Consider the following 17,580-nt stretch of genomic DNA (forward strand, 5'->3'; position numbering starts at 1 on the left):
GTTCTCCCAAACCCCAGTTCTCCCAACCACATTTACATTTACATTTACATTTAAGTCATTTAGCAGATGCTCTTATCCAGAGCGACTTACAAGTTGGTGCATTCACCTTGTGATATCCAGTGGAACAACCACTTTACAATAGTGCATCTAAATCTTTTAGGGGGGGGGGGGTGAGAAGAATTACTTTATCCTATCCTAGGTATTCCTTAAAGAGGTGGGGTTTCAGGTGTCTCCGGGAGGTGGTGATTGACTCCGCTGTCCTGGCGTCGTGAGCTCTTCCTAACCCCAACCCACCCCAACTCCAGCCCTCCCCAAGCTCTTCCCAACCCTCCCCAACCCCAGCCCCCCCAAGCTCTTCCCAACCCTCTCCAACCCCAGCCCCCCCAAGCTTTTCCCAACCCTCCCCAACCCCAGCCCCCCCAAGCTCTTCCCAACCCTCTCCAACCCCAGCCCCCCCAAGCTTTTCCCAACCCTCCCCAACCCCAGCCCCCCCAAGCTCTTCCCAACCCTCTCCAACCCCAGCCCCCCCAAGCTTTTCCCAACCCTCCCCAACCCCAGCCCCCCCAAGCTCTTCCCAACCCTCCCGAACCCCAGCCCCCCAAGCTCTTCCCAACCCTCCCCAACCCCAGCCCCCCCAAGCTCTTCCCAACCCTCCCCAACCCCAGCCCCCCCAAGCTCTTCCCAACCTCAACCTGTTATTGATAGACTTAACACACCTGCCTTTCACAGATCCAACCATTTTTGTGCTTACATGGCACATCATTCCAAGCCAGTACTGGGTCCTTTAGAGTGTTGTCAACCAAAGCGCAGTCTTCACCTTGCAAATCATTTGGCTCCCCTTTGTTCCAGTAACTTGTGGTCAGTGGTGTGCCATCCACCCATCTCCAGGTTCCCTCAACTTCTATGTCAGTCAGACCAAACCAGGCTTTTTTGTTGAATGTTTTGATTAAAGCCTGTTCCTCTCTGCTGTCGATGATCACCAGGGTTGCTCCTCTCGCCTGACAGTCCTTTCTGCTCTCATCCCACGTTTTCTCATCAGGGGAGATGTAGTAACAACTGCAGCCAGACTTCTTCCAGACTTGGGGACATATTCTGTATTTATTAATAATGGCCAGTAGCTGGTCTCTCTCTTCAGTCTGGTTGTTGTAGCTGGTCTGTAGCTGGTCTCTCTCTTTAGTCAGGTAACTATAACTGCTCTGTAGCTGGTCTCTCTTTGCTGTCAGGGTGTTGTAGCTGATCTGTAGCTGGTCTCTCTCTTTGGTCAGGGTGTTGGAACTGGCCTGTAGCTGGTCTCTCTCTGCAGTCAGGGTGTTGTAACTGTTCAATAGGTTTCTCTCTGTGAAATAATACGATCAACAACCAAGTTAATCAGTCATTACCAGGGTTGGGGTCAATTCCATTTAAATTCCAGTCAATTCAGGAAGAACACTGGAATTCCAATTCCATTTATCTTCAATGCTTTTCAATGAGGAACATTGGGAATTTGGTTTACATTCTGAATTGACTGGAATTGAAATGGAATTGAACCCTGGTTGTTACACCACTGATGATGAAGAATGTTTGAGTGAGAACATATCAAACTCACGGTAGAGTAAGAGGCCTATGATCCCAGCCAGTAGGAGAACACACAGCAGCCCCAGACACACTGCAGCAGCTAGGAAACGTCTCTTCCACACTGAAGCACAAATTATTATTATAAGAACTTTATCATGTATATGCGTTTATTTGTTAGAGTTGCTCTTTCAAGCACTGAGGAAAATACACAAGCTTGACTTGGTCCACAACACAACAACTGAGTTCCGGCACCTCAAATGTTCTGCTGCTTGAGTTGCAGCCCCTGCTGAAAAAACAGCATAGACCAGCATAGGCTGGTGAACAGACTTCATTGTGTTTTTTCAGGTGAACAGCCTTCGTTGTATTTTTTCAGGTGAACAGCCTTCGTTGTATTTTTTCAGGTGAACAGCCTTCGTTGTATTTTTTCAGGTAACCAGCCTTCGTTGTATTTTTTCAGGTAACCAGCCTTCGTTGTGTGATGTTAATGGGATCAGTGTCCCTTCCATGGGATGGTGGAGCTAATGTAGGCTAATGAGATTAGCATGAGGTTGCAAGTAACAAGAATATTTCCAAGGACATAGACATATCTGATATTAGAAGAAAGCTTAAATTCTTGTTAACTACACTGTCCAATTTACAGGAGCTATTGCAATGAAAGAATGCCATGCTATTTTTTGAGGAGAGTGCACAATTTTGAAGATGAAAAGTTATTAATAAACAAATTAGGCACATTTGGGCAGTCTTGCATCAAAATGTTGAACAGAAGTGCAATGGTTCATTGGATCAGTCTAAAACTTTGCACATACACTGGTGCCACCTAGTGGGCAATATATAAATTGCACCTGGGCTAGAATAATACATTATGACCTTTCTCTTGCATTTCAAAGATGATGGTACGAAAAAAATACAAGAGAGCAGTTGGTTTTTTCTTTGTATTATCTTTTACCAGATCTAATGTGTTATATTCTACTACATTCCTTTCACATTTCTATAAACTTCAAAGTGTTTCCTTTCAAATGGTACCAAGAATATGCATATCCTTGCTTCAGGTCCTGAGCTACAGGCAGTTAGATTTGGGTATGTCATTTTAGGTGAAAATTGATTAACCTCTCTGGGCTAGGCGGGACGAATTCGTCCCACCTACGCAACAGCCAGTGGAATCCTGTGGCGCGATTTTCAAATACCTTAGAAATGCTATTACTTCAATTTGTCAAACATATGACTATTTTACAGCATTTTAAAGACAAGACTCTCGTTAATCTAACCACACTGTCCGATTTCAAAAAGGCTTTACAACGAAAGCAAAACATTAGATTATGTCAGCAGAGTACCCAGCCAGAAATAATCAGACACCCATTTTTCAAGCTAGCATATAATGTCACAAAAACCCAGAAGACAGCTAAATGCAGCACTAACCTTTGATGATCTTCATCAGATGACACACCTAGGACATTATGTTATACAATACATGCATGTTTTGTTCAATCAAGTTCATATTTATATCAAAAACCAGCTTTTTACATTAGCATGTGACGTTCAGAACTAGCATACCCCCCGCAAACTTCCGGGGAATTTACTAACAATTTACTAAATTACTCAAGATAAACGTTCACAAAAAACATAACAATTATTTTAACCTGTTATGGCTAGGGGGCAGTATTTTCACGGCTGGAGAAAAAACAGAACTGATTTAATCTGGTTACTACTCCTGCCCAGTAACTAGAATATGCATATAATTATTGGCTTTGGCTAGAGAACACTCCAAAGTTTCTAAAACTGTTTGAATGGTGTCTGTGAGTATAACAGAACTCAAATGGCAGGTCAAAACCTGAGAGATTCCTTTACAGGAAGTGGCCTGTCTGACCATTTATTGTCTTTCTTTGACATCTCATTCAATTACAAAGGATCTCTGCGGTAACGTGACACTTCCCACGGCTCCAATAGGCTCTCAGAGCCCGGGAAAAACCTGAATGTCGTCATTCCAGCCCCAGGCTGAAACACATTATCGCCTTTCTCAAGTGGCCGATCAAGGTACTGTGGCCTTAGGCGCGTGCACTGGCCGCCCCCGTCTTTGTGTTTTTTCCTCTGTTTGCCGAAAAGGAGATTCCCGGTCGGAATATTATCGCTTTTTTACGAGAAAAATGGCATAAAAATTGATTTTAAACAGCGGTTGACATGCTTCGAAGTACGGTAATGGAATATTTAGAAATGTTTTGTCACGAATTGTGCCATGCTCATAACCCGGATTTACCATTTCGGATAGTGTCTGGAATGCACGAACAAAACGCCGCTATTTGGATATAACGATGGATTATTTTGGACCAAACCAACATTTGTTATTGAAGTAGCAGTCCTGGGAGTGCATTCTGACGAAGACAACAAAGGTAATCAAACTTTTGTAATAGTAAATCTGACTTTGGTCAGGGCTAAACTTGGTCGGTGTCTAAATGGCTAGCCGTGATGGCTGGGCTATCTACTGAGAATATTGCAAAATGTGCTTTCACCGAAAAGCTATTTTAAAATCGGACACCTCGATTGCACAAAGGAGTTCTGTATCTATAATTCTTAAAAGGGGCTAATCCTTAAAGCTATTGGCCGATAGCTTGTTGGCCTTGTTGGGTCCTTCCCTGTCTTCCTGATTGGTTCCACATTGCATTCATTGCATTCATCATTCCACATTGCATTCATCATTTACATCATCCCTCCTATCCAGTACTCTAAGATGCTCCTCTCTAGTTCTCTCTCTCCCCCTCTGCCCCTCCTCTGACACATTTTCCAAGCTATGCACTTGGACAAATGCTTTGGCCATCATCATCTGGTGTCCCCCAGGGCTCTGTTCTAGGCCCTCTCCTATTCTCGCTATACACCAAGTCACTTGGTTCTGTCATATCCTCACATGGTCTCTCCTATCATTGCTATGCAGACGACACACAATTAATCTTCTCCTTTCCCGCTTCTGATAACCAGGCGGCGAATCGCATCTCTGCATGTCTGTCAGACATATCAGTGTGGATGACGGATCACCACCTCAAGCTGAACCTCGGCAAGACGGAGCTGCTCTTCCTCCCGGGGAAGGACTGCCCGTTCCATGATCTCGCCATCACGGTTGACAACTCCCTTGTGTCCTCCTCCCAGAGTGCTAAGAACCTTGGCGTGATCCTGGACAACACCCTGTCGTTCTCCACTAACATCAAGGCGGTGACCCGATCCTGTAGGTTCATGCTCTACAACATTCGCAGAGTACGACCCTGCCTCACACAGGAAGCGGCGCAGGTCCTAATCCAGGCACTTGTCATCTCCCGTCTGGATTACTGCAACTCGCTGTTGGCTGGGTCCCTGCCTGTGCCATTAAACCCCTACAACTCATCCAGAACGCCGCAGCCCGTCTGGTGTTCAACCTTCCCAAGTTCTCTCACGTCACCCCACTCCTCCGCTCTCTCCACTGGCTTCCAGTTGAAGCTCGCATCCGCTACAAGACCATGGTGATTGCCTACGGAGCTGTGAAGGGAATGGCACCTCCATACCTTCAGGCTCTAATCAGGCCCTACACCCAAACAAGGGCACTGCGTTCATCCACCTCTGGCCTGCTGGCCCCCCTACCTCTGAGGAAGCACAATTCCCGCTCAGCCCAGTCAAAACTGTTCGCTGCTCTGGCACCCCAATGGTGGAACAAGCTCCCTCACAACGCCAGGACAGTGGAGTCAATCACCACCTTCCGGAGACACCTGAAACCCCACCTCTTTAAGGAAAACCTAGGATAGGATAAAGTAATCCTTCTAACCCCCCCCCCCCCTTAAAAGATTTAGATGCACTATTGTAAAGTGGTGGTTCCACTGGATATCATAAGGTGAATGCACCAATTTGTTAGTCGCTCTGGATAAGAGCGTCTGCTAAATGACTTAAATGTAAATGTAAATGTAAATCTCTGCCTTCTCCTCATCTGTTACTGCCACATCCTACCACCTCGTTAACACTGGATAATCCCACTCCCTTCTGACCCCACCCATCCTCTTAATCATCCCCCACACTTCTCCCACAGGTGTCGTCCTTCCAATGGTGTCACAGAACGGACGCCAACACAGCTCCCCTTCAAACCCCTCCTCCCTTTCTCTCCTCGGGAATAGTTGTTACAATAGAATGAGGAAGTGAGGTCACGATCACCAGTGTAAAGGCCACCAACCGACAGATCTACTGGCTCCACCTAGTGGTACCAATACCTTTCAGGGCCTTTCAACTAATCCAATCTGTTAGTAGGACTTATTGCACCCGTTAGTGGAATGTTTTTTTTTCTTCATTTTAGATGGTTTAGGTCAGGGATCATCAACTAGATTCAGCCTCTGGCTGATTTGTTCTCGAGTGGATGGTCGGGGGGTTGGAACATAATACGAAATCATTTGGAGACTGCAAATTGACCACAAGAAGCCCAAACATATATAATACTTCACTAAAACATAATCAATTCAAAATTTGCTTATTTTTATATTTGATCGCGTGTCTCTCTATTATGCGTGGAAATACTTGGCAACAGATTTCCAGAATTAAAATCACTTGGAGCTGATTTCCTGAAAATGAGAATGCTCAGAAAACTTGAGCGGCCAAATTAAACCACATGCGGTCCAAATTCGGCCCTTGGGCCAACATTTGGGGAAGCCTGGTTAAGACAGTCTCATTCATTCATCATTTCTAGCCCTGGCAGTCATTCTGAAAATAGATTTTAAGAATCCACTCTGGCTGGATTCCAATAGGAATTATACGTCACTTTGCAAGCCAGCATACTGTGTCCAAAACACAGCAGAGACTGGTCACCAGCAAAAACACAATGAAGCCTGGTCGGCCATCATAACATGCTAGACCAGTATCGGACCAGCACTGACCAGCATGCATCAGCTTGAAATTGATGCTGGTCTATGTTGTTTTTTTCAGCACTCTTATAGAATATATATTGGCCTTAACATATGGTGGAGTTCAAGGTAGCAGGTAGCCTAGTGGTTAGAGTTTTGGACTAGTAACCGAAAGGTTGCAAGATCAAATCCCTGAGCTGACAAGATAAAAATCTGTTAAATACATTTTTTTAAATGAGCACCGGCTGTTACCTGAATGTTGATCACTAACTCAATCCTTCTTGCAGGGCATGATGGATCTTGGGTTTGCATATATACAATCATCGATATCCATGGTATTTATTGAATTAGGTTCTTCGTCTTCAAATTGTAACTTCTAGTCTTGTAACTTCTACTCTTGTAATTTCCAATACTGTAACTTCTACTGTTGTAACTTCTACTGCTGTAACTTCTACTGCTGTAACTTCTACTACTGTAACTTCTACTGTTGTAACTTCTACTGTTGTAACTTCTACTGCTGTAACTTCTACTGTTGTAACTTCTACTGCTGTAACTTCTACTGCTGTAACTTCTACTACTGTAACTTCTACTGTTGTAACTTCTACTGTTGTAACTTCTACTGCTGTAACTTCTACTGTTGTAACTTCTACTGTTGTAACTTCTACTGCTGTAACTTCTACTGTTGTAACTTCTACTGCTGTAACTTCTACTGTTGTAACTTCTACTGCTGTAACTTCTACTGTTGTAACTTCTACTGTTGTAACTTCTACTGTTGTAACTTCTACTGTTGTAAAGTCTGCTGTTATCTCAGTTGTAGGTTTGTGTCTGTTCTCTGCACAGCTGGAGCCTCTGTGTGACTCAGTCTAATGTAAGAGACAGTTTTAACTGTCAACCTCATTAAAGGGGAAACTGTCTAACCAATAGTATGACACATACCACCACCATGTGACTCCAGACTTATTTTCTGAAAACCATTTTTTGTTTGTTTCTTACAGTGTAGATTAGTTTGTATATTGAGTTTATATTAGTTTACCACAGTGTAGATTAGTTTGTATATTGAGTTTATATTAGTTTACCACAGTGTAGATTAGTTTGTATATTGAGTTTATATTAGTTTACCACAGTGTAGATTAGTTTGTATATTTAGTTTATATTAGTTTACCACAGTGTAGATTAGTTTATATATTTAGTTTATATTAGTTTAGTTTACCACAGTGTAGATTAGTTTGTATATTTAGTGTATATTAGTTTAGTTTACCACAGTGTAGATTCGTTTGTATATTTAGTTTATATTAGTTTAGTTTACCACAGTGTAGATTAGTTTATATATTTAGTTTATATTAGTTTAGTTTACCACAGTGTAGATTAGTTTGTATATTTCGTTTATATTAGTTTAGTTTACCACAGTGTAGATTAGTTTGTATATTTAGTTTATATTAGTTTAGTTTACTACAGTGTAGATTAGTTTGTATATTTACTCTTTATTAGTTTAGTTTACCACAGTGAAGATTAGTTTGTATATTTAGTTTATATTAGTTTAGTTTACAACAGTGTAGATTAGTTTGTATATTTAGTTTATATTACTTTAGTTTACCACAGTGAAGATTAGTTTGTATATTTCGTTTATATTAGTTTAGTTTACCACAGTGTGAATTAGTTTATATATTTCGTTTCTATTAGTTTAGTTTACCACAATGTATATACATTTTGATGTATATACATGTGATTAAAGCATTGAATATATTTACATGGAGTAAAATGGGACCCTGTGAGTTCACACACACATCACAGAGCATGACTGTAGTTCTGAGAGGTTACGTATCACTACACAGCGGATTCTACTAATCACAGCTTGATGATGAAGAGTTAATTATTATCTTTGTAGTGTTGTGGCAAGAACTAAAACGTGCCCACCTTGGGGTTCCCAGGACTGAGTTTGGGAAATGCTGCATTAAGTCTTGCACTCTGTGGTCGGCAATCAATGACCATGTAGAGTTTTATACACTATGCTGTGTCCTGTGTGACATTGACCCCAGAGAGAATAGTTATTTAGAGATGTCTTTATCTTTCTCAGAGAGGGCCTGTTGTCTACATTTACTGTCTCCTGTGTGACATGGACACTAGAGATAATAGTTATTCAGAGATGTTTATTCACACTACTTCTTTCTTCTTCTGTGGAAGGGAGGAGGGGGGAGGCCTAAATGTGTAAGGTTCTCAGAAATATTTTCTCTCCATCTCTCTCCTTCTGTACCTCCCTCTCTGTCTGTCTGTCTGTCTGTCTGTCTGTCTGTCTGTCTGTCTGTCTGTCTGTCTGTCTGTCTGTCTGTCTGTCTGTCTGTCTGTCTGTCTGTCTGTCTGTCTGTCTGTCTGTCTGTCTGTCTGTCTGTCTGTCTGTCTGTCTGTCTGTCTGTCTGTGATGAACTGCAGATAGCTATATGCAAGACGGAGCACTCACAAAGAATAACTGCTGTCTCTTGTTAAACATTGACACCAGAGAGAATAGATATTCAGAGATGTCTCTATCTTTCTCAGAGAAGGCCTGAGGTCTATATTTACTGTATCCTGTGTGACATGGACACCAGAGATAATAGTTATTCAGAGATGTCTCTATCTTTCTCAGAGAGGGCCTGAGGTCTATATTTACTGTATCCTGTGTGACATGGACAACAGAGATAATAGTTATTCAGAGATGTCTCTATGTTCCTCAGAGAAGGCCTGAGGTCTATATTTACTGTATCCTGTGTGACATGGACAACAGAGATAATAGTTATTCAGAGATGTCTCTATGTTCCTCAGAGAGGGCCTGAGGTCTATATTTACTGTATCCTGTGTGACATGGACAACAGAGAGAATAGTTATTCAGAGATGTCTCTATCTTTCTCAGAGAAGGCCTGAGGTCTATATTTACTGTATCCTGTGTGACATGGACAACAGAGATAATAGTTATTCAGAGATGTCTCTATGTTCCTCAGAGAAGGCCTGAGGTCTATATTTACTGTATCCTGTGTGACATGGACACCAGAGATAATAGTTATTCAGAGATGTCTCTATCTTTCTCAGAGAAGGCCTGAGGTCTATATTTACTGTATCCTGTGTGACATGGACACCAGAGATAATAGTTATTCAGAGATGTCTCTATGTTCCTCAGAGAGGGCCTGAGGTCTATATTTACTGTATCCTGTGTGACATGGACACCAGAGATAATAGTTATTCAGAGATGTCTCTATGTTCCTCAGAGAGGGCCGGAGGTCTATATTTACTGTATCCTGTGTGACATGGACACCAGAGATAATAGTTATTCAGAGATGTCTCTATGTTTCTCAGAGAAGGCCTGAGGTCTATATTTACTGTATCCTGTGTGACATGGACACCAGAGATAATAGTTATTCAGAGATGTCTCTATGTTTCTCAGAGAAGGCCTGAGGTCTATATTTACTGTATCCTGTGTGACATTGACCCCAGAGATAATAGTTATTCAGAGATGTCTCTATGTTCCTCAGAGAAGGCCTGAGGTCTATATTTACTGTATCCTGTGTGACATGGACAACAGAGATAATAGTTATTCAGAGATGTCTCTATGTTCCTCAGAGAAGGCCTGAGGTCTATATTTACTTTATGCACTGTACCAAGCTGATGTTTTATTTTTAATGTATTTTTATTTAACGAGGCAAGTCAGTTAAGAACAAATTCTTATTTTCAATGACAGCCTAGGAACAGTGGGTTAAACTGCCTTGTTCAGGGACAGAACAACAGATTTTTACTTTGTCAGCTCGGGGATTCAATCTTGCCACCTTCCAATTACTAGTCCAACACTCTAACCACTAGGCTACTTGCCGCCCCAATGTGTAGGGGTACGAGGTAATAGAGGTAGCTATGTACAGGGAGTACCAGTACCAAGCTGATGTGTAGGGGTACGAGGTAATAGAGGTAGCTATGTACAGGGAGTACCAGTACCAAGCTGATGTGTAGGGGTACGAGGTAATAGAGGTAGCTATGTACAGGGAGTACCAGGACCAAGCTGATGTGAAAGGGTACGAGGTAATAGAGGTAGCTATGTACAGGGAGTACCAGTACCAAGCTGATGTGTAGGGGTACGAGGTAATAGTGGTAGCTATGTACAGGGAGTACCAGTACCAAGCTGATGTGAAGGGGTACGAGGTAATAGAGGTAGCTATGTACAGGGAGTACCAGTACCAAGCTGATGTGTAGAGGTACGAGGTAATAGAGGTAGCTATGTACAGGGAGTACCAGTACCAAGCTGATGTGTAGGGGTACGAGGTAATAGAGGTAGCTATGTACAGGGAGTACCAGTACCAAGCTGATGTGTAGGGGTACGAGGTAATAGTGGTAGCTATGTACAGGGAGTAACAGTACCAAGCTGATGTGAAGGGGTATGAGGTAATAGAGGTAGCTATGTACAGGGAGTACCAGTACCAAGCTGATGTGAAGGGGTACGAGGTAATAGAGGTAGCTATGTACAGGGAGTACCAGGACCAAGCTGATGTGAAGGGGTACGAGGTAATAGAGGTAGCTATGTACAGGGAGTACCAGTACCAAGCTGATGTGTAGGGGTACGAGGTAATAGAGGTAGCTATGTACAGGGAGTACCAGTACCAAGCTGATGTGTAGGGGTACGAGGTAATAGAGGTAGCTATCAAATCAAAATCAAATCAAATCAAATTTATTTTTATATAGCCCTTCGTACATCAGCTGATATTCTCAAAGTGCTGTACAGAAACCCAGCCTAAAACCCCAAACAGCAAGCAAAGCATGTGAAAGAAGCACGGTGGCTAGGAAAAACTCCCTAGGAAAAACTCCCTAGAAAGGCCAAAAACCTAGGAAGAAACCTAGAGAGGAACCAGGCTATGAGGGGTGGCCAGTCCTCTTCTGGCTGTGCAGGGTGGATATTAAAACAGAACATGGTCAAAATGTTAAAATGTTAAAATGTTCATAAATGACCAGCATGGTCAAATAATAATAATCATAGTAGTTGTCGAGGGTGCAACAAGCACGTCCGGTGAACAGGTCAGGGTTCCATAGCCGCAGGCAGAACAGTTGAAACTGGAGCAGCAGCACGGCCAGGTGGACTGGGGACAGCAAGGAGTCATCATACCAGGTAGTCCTGAGGCATGGTCCTAGGGCTCAGGTCCTCCGAGAGAAAGACAGAAAGAGAGAAAGAGAGAATTAGAGAGAGCATATTTAAATACACACAGGACACCGGATAAGACAAGAGAAATACTCCAGATGTAACAGACTGACCCTAGCCCCCCGACACATAAACTACTGCAGCATAAATACTGGAGGCTGAGACAGGAGGGATCAGAAGACACTGTGGCCCCATCCGATGATACCCCCGGACAGGGCCAAACAGGCAGGATATAACCCCACCCACTTTGCCAAAGCACAGCCCCCACACCACTAGAGGGATGTCTCCAACCACCAACTTACCGTCCTAAGACAAGGCCGAGTATAGCCCACAACGATCTCCGCCATGGCACAACCCAAGGGGGGGGGGGGGGGGGGGGCGCCAACCCAGACAGGAAGACCACGTCAGTGACTCAACCCACTCAAGTGACGCACCCCTCCCATGGACGGCATGGAAGAACACCAGTAGGCCAGTGACTCAGCCTCTGTAAAAGGGTTAGAGGCAGAGAATCCCAGTGGAAAGAGGGGAACCGGCAAGGCAGAGACAGCAAGGGCGGTTCGTTGCTCCAGCCTTTCCGTTCACCTTCACACTCCTGGGCCAGACTATACTTAATCATAGGACCTACTGAAGAGATAAGTCTTCAGTAAAGACTTAAAGGTTGAGACTGAGTCTGCGTCTCTCACATTGGTAGGCAGACCATTCCATAAAAATGGAGCTCTATAGGAGAAAGCCCTACCTCCAGCCGTTTGCTTAGAAATTCTAGGGACAATTAGGAGGCCTGCGTCTTGTGACCGTAGCGTACGTGTAGGTATGTACGGCAGGACCAAATCGGAAAGATAGGTAGGAGCAAGCCCATGTAATGCTTTGTAGGTTAGCAGTAAAACCTTGAAATCAGCCCTTGCCTTAACAGGAAGCCAGTGTAGGGAGGCTAACACTGGAGTAATATGATCAAATTTTTTGGTTCTAGTCAGGATTCTAGCAGCCGTATTTAGCACTAACTGAAGTTTATTTAGTGCTTTATCCGGGTAGCCGGAAAGTAGAGCATTGCAGTAGTCCAGCCTAGAAGTAACAAAAGCATGGATTAATTTTTCTGCGTCATTTTTGGACAGAAAATTTCTGATTTTTGCAATGTTACGTAGATGGAAAAAAGCTGTCCTTGAAACAGTCTTGATATGTTCTTCAAAAGAGAGATCAGGGTCCAGAGTAACGCCGAGGTCCTTCACAGTTTTATTTGAGACGACTGTACAACCATCCAGATTAATTGTCAGATTCAACAGAAGATCTCTTTGTTTCTTGGGACCTAGAACAAGCATCTCTGTTTTGTCCGAGTTTAAAAGTAGAAAGTTTGCAGCCATCCACTTCTTTATGTCTGAAACACAGGCTTCTAGCGAGGGCAATTTTGGGGCTTCACCATGTTTCATTGAAATGTACAGCTGTGTGTCGTCTGCATAGCAGTGAAATTTAACATTATGTTTTCGAATGACATCCCCAAGAGGTAAAATATATAGTGAAAACAATAGTGGTCCTAAAACGGAACCTTGAGGAACACCGAAATTTACAATTGATTTGTCAGAGGACAAACCATTCACAGAGACAAACTGATATCTTTCCGACAGATAAGATCTAAACCAGGCCAGAACTTGTCCATGTAGACCAATTTGGGTTTCCAATCTCTCCAAAAGAATGTGGTGATCGATGGTATCAAAAGCGGCACTAAGATCTAGGAGCACGAGGACAGATGCAGAGCCTCGGTCTGACGTCATTAAAAGGTCATTTACCACCTTCACAAGTGCAGTCTCAGTGCTATGATGGGGTCTAAAACCAGACTGAAGCGTTTCGTATACATTGTTTGTCTTCAGGAAGGCAGTCAGTTGCTGTGCAACAGCTTTTTCTAAAATTTTGGAGAGGAATGGAAGATTCGATATAGGCCGATAGTTTTTTATAATTTCTGGATCAAGATTCGGCTTTTTCAAGAGAGGCTTTATTACTGCCACTTTTAGTGAGCTTGGTACACATCCGGTGGATAGAGAGCCGTTTATTATGTTCAACATAGGAGGGCCAAGCACAGGAAGCAGCTCTTTCAGTAGTTTAGTTGGAATAGGGTCCAGTATGCAGCTTGAGGGTTTGGAGGCCATGATTATTTTCATCATTGCGTCAAGAGATATAGTACTAAAACACTTTAGTATCTCCCTTGATCCTAGGTCCTGGCAGAGTTGTGCAGACTCAGGACAATGGAGCTTTGGAGGAATACCCAGATTTAAAGAGGAGTCTGTAATTTGCTTTCTAATGATCATGATCTTTTCCTCAAAGAAGTTCATAAATTTATTACTGCTGAAGTGAAAGCCATCCTCCATTTGCGAAGGCTGCTTTTTAGTTAGCTTTGCGACAGTATCAAAAAGAAATTTCGGATTGTTCTTATTTTCCTCAATTAAGTTGGAAAAATAGGATGATCGAGCAGCAGTAAGGGCTCTTCGATACTGCACGGTACTGTCTTTCCAAGCTAGTCGGAAGACTTCCAGTTTGGTGTGGCGCCATTTCCGTTCCAATTTTCTGGAAGCTTGCTTCAGAGCTCGTGTATTTTCTGTATACCAGGGAGCTAGTTTCTTATGACAGATGTTTTTAGTTTTTAGGGGTGCAACTGCATCTAGGGTATTGCGCAAGGTTAAATTGAGTTCCTCGGTTAGGTGGTTAACTGATTTTTGTCCTCTGACGTCCTTGGGTAGGCAGAGGCAGTCTGGAAGGGCATCAAGGAATCTTTGGGTTGTCTGAGAATTTATAGCACGACTTTTAATGCTCCTTGGTTGGGGTCTGAGCAGATTATTTGTTGCAATTGCAAACGTAATAAAATGGTGGTCCGATAGTCCAGGATTATGAGGAAAAACATTTAGATCCACAACATTTATTCCATGGGACAAAACTAGGTCCAGAGTATGACTGTGGCAGTGAGTAGGTCCAGAGACATGTTGGACAAAACCCACTGAGTCGATGATGGCTCCGAAAGCCTTTTGGAGTGGGTCTGTGGACTTTTCCATGTGAATGTTAAAGTCACCAAAAATTAGAATATTATCTGCTATGACTACAAGATCCGATAGGAATTCAGGGAACTCAGTGAGGAACACTGCATATGGCCCAGGAGGCCTATAAACAGTAGCTATAAAAAGTGAGTGAGTAGGCTGCATAGATTTCATGACTAGAAGCTCAAAAGACGAAAACGTCATTGTTGGTTTTTTTTTTGTAAATTGAAATTTGCTATCGTAAATGTTAGCAACACCTCCGCCTTTGCCGGATGCACGGGGGGTATGGTCACTAATGTAACCTGGGGGTGAGGCCTCATTTAACACAGTAAATTCATCAGGCTTAAGCCATGTTTCAGTCAGGCCAATCACATCAAGATTATTATCAGTGATTAGTTCATTGACTATAACTGCCTTGGAAGTGAGGGATCTAACATTAAGTAACCCAATTTTGAGATGTGAGGTATCACAATCTCTTTCAATAATGGCAGGAATGGAGGAGGTCTTTATACTAGTGAGATTGCTAAAGCGAACACCGCCATTTTTAATTTTGCCCAACCTAGATCGAGGCACAGACACGGTCTCAATGGGGGAAGCTGAGCTGACTACACTGACTGTGCTAGTGGCAGACTCCACTAAGCTGGCAGGCTGGCTAACAGCCTGCTGCCTGGCCTGCACCCTATTTCATTGTGGAGCTAGAGGAGTTAGAGCCCTGTCTATGTTCGTAGATAAGATGAGAGCACCCCTCCAGCTAGGATGGAGTCCGTCACTCCTCAACAGGCCAGGCTTGGTCCTGTTTGTGGGTGAGTCCCAGAAAGAGGGCCAATTATCTACAAATTCTATCTTTTGGGAGGGGCAGAAAACAGTTTTCAACCAGCGATTGAGTTGTGAGACTCTGCTGTAGAGCTCATCACTCCCCCTAACTGGGAGGGGGCCAGAGACAATTAATCGATGCCGACACATCTTTCTAGCTGATTTACACGCTGAAGCTATGTTGCGCTTGGTGACCTCTGACTGTTTCATCCTAACATCGTTGGTGCCGACGTGGATAACAATATCTCTATACTCTCTACACTCGCCAGTTTTAGCTTTAGCCAGCACCGTCTTTAGATTAGCCTTAACGTCGGTAGCCCTGCCCCCTGGTAAACAGTGTATGATCGCTGGATGATTAGTTTTAAGTCTAATACTGCGGGTAATGGAGTCGCCAATGACTAGGGTTTTCAATTTGTCAGAGCTAATGGTGGGAGCCGTCGGCGTCTCAGACCCCACAACGGGAGGAGTAGAGACCAGAGAAGTCTCGGCCTCCGACCCCGACTCGCTTAATGGGGAGAACCGGTTGAAAGTTTCTGTCGGCTGAATAGGCGACACCGGTTGAGCATTCCTACAGCGTTTCCCTCCAGAAGCCATGAGAAAGATGTCCGGCTGCGGGGACCGTGCGAGGGGGTTTATACTAACGTTACTATCTGTACTTACTGGTGGCACAGACGCTGTTTCATCCTTTCCTACACTGAAATTACCCTTGCCTAACGATCGCGTCTGAAGCTGGGCTTGCAGCACAGCTATCCTTGCCGTAAGGCGATCGTTCTCCTGTATATTATAAGTACAACGACTGCAATTAGAAGGCATCATGTTAATGTTACTTAGCTTCGGCTGTTTGAAGTCCTGACGAACCATGTCCAGATAAAACCTCCGGGGATGAATGAAAAAAGTTGAGTGAGGAAAAAAGTTGAGTGAGGGAAAAAGTAAAAATATACGGTAATGAAAAAGTAAAAAACCGTCAGGTATCAAAGTAAGATCGGCAACAAAAACGCACAGCAGCGTAAACAAGTCTGCAAGTTGTGACCGGAAACAGGAAGCTGATGTGTAGGGGTACGAGGTAATAGAGGTAGCTATGTACAGGGAGTACCAGTACCAAGCTGATGTGTAGGGGTACGAGGTAATAGAGGTAGCTATGTACAGGGAGTACCAGGACCAAGCTGATGTGAAGGGGTACGAGGTAATAGAGGTAGCTATGTACAGGGAGTACCAGTACCAAGCTGATGTGTAGGGGTACGAGGTAATAGAGGTAGCTATGTACAGGGAGTAACAGTACCAAGCTGATGTGTAGGGGTAGGAGGTAATAGAGGTAGCTATGTACAGGGAGTACCAGTACCAAGCTGATGTGTAGGGGTACGAGGTAATAGAGGTAGCTATGTACAGGGAGTACCAGGACCAAGCTGATGTGTAGGGGTACGAGGTAATAGAGGTAGCTATGTACAGGGAGTACCAGTACCAAGCTGATGTGTAGGGGTACGAGGTAATAGAGGTAGCTAGTGCCTTCAGAAAAGTGCATTGTTCCACATTTTGTAGTTACTGACTGAATTTTAAATGATGTTTTGTCACTGACCTGCACACCATACCCCATAATGTCAAAGAGGAATTATGTTTACACAATATATATATATACTGACCTGTTATAACATAATATACTATAATATATATACTGACCTGTTATATATATTAATGTTATATATTATATTATATATAATGAAAAACTGAAATGTTTTGATTCAATAAGTATTCAACCACTTCAACCTAAATAAGCTCAGGAATCATTTGCTAAACAAGTCACATAATAAGTTGCAATGAATCACTGTGTGTGCAATTATAGTGTTAAACCCTCTAGAGTCTAAACTGGGAGAGGGTCTGAGCCGGGGGAGGGTCTGAGCTGGGGGAGGGGGGAGGGTCTGAGCCAACATATGCAATTGTTTTAAGATGGTCATACCAAGATTTTTTTTGCTATTTGATTTAGAATTTTAAGACACATTAAAGTATTTTTTTTTTAAAGTGAAAAAAAAACGATTGCATGAAGCATTGTATTTGGCATTTCTGCTATTAGCCAAAAGAAACACACTGAATAACAGATTCACTACATGGAACAACAGATAGTCCCCAAAAATATCAAAAGGAAGTTCGTTCTGAAGTGTCTGTCCTATATCTGAGAGATATTAGAAAGTTCAGGAAACATTTTATTAATATTTTTTAC

This window comes from Salmo salar, chromosome 08 (assembly GCF_965601325.2).
Source record: "Salmo salar chromosome 08, fSalSal1, whole genome shotgun sequence".
NCBI lineage: Eukaryota > Metazoa > Chordata > Actinopteri > Salmoniformes > Salmonidae > Salmo > Salmo salar.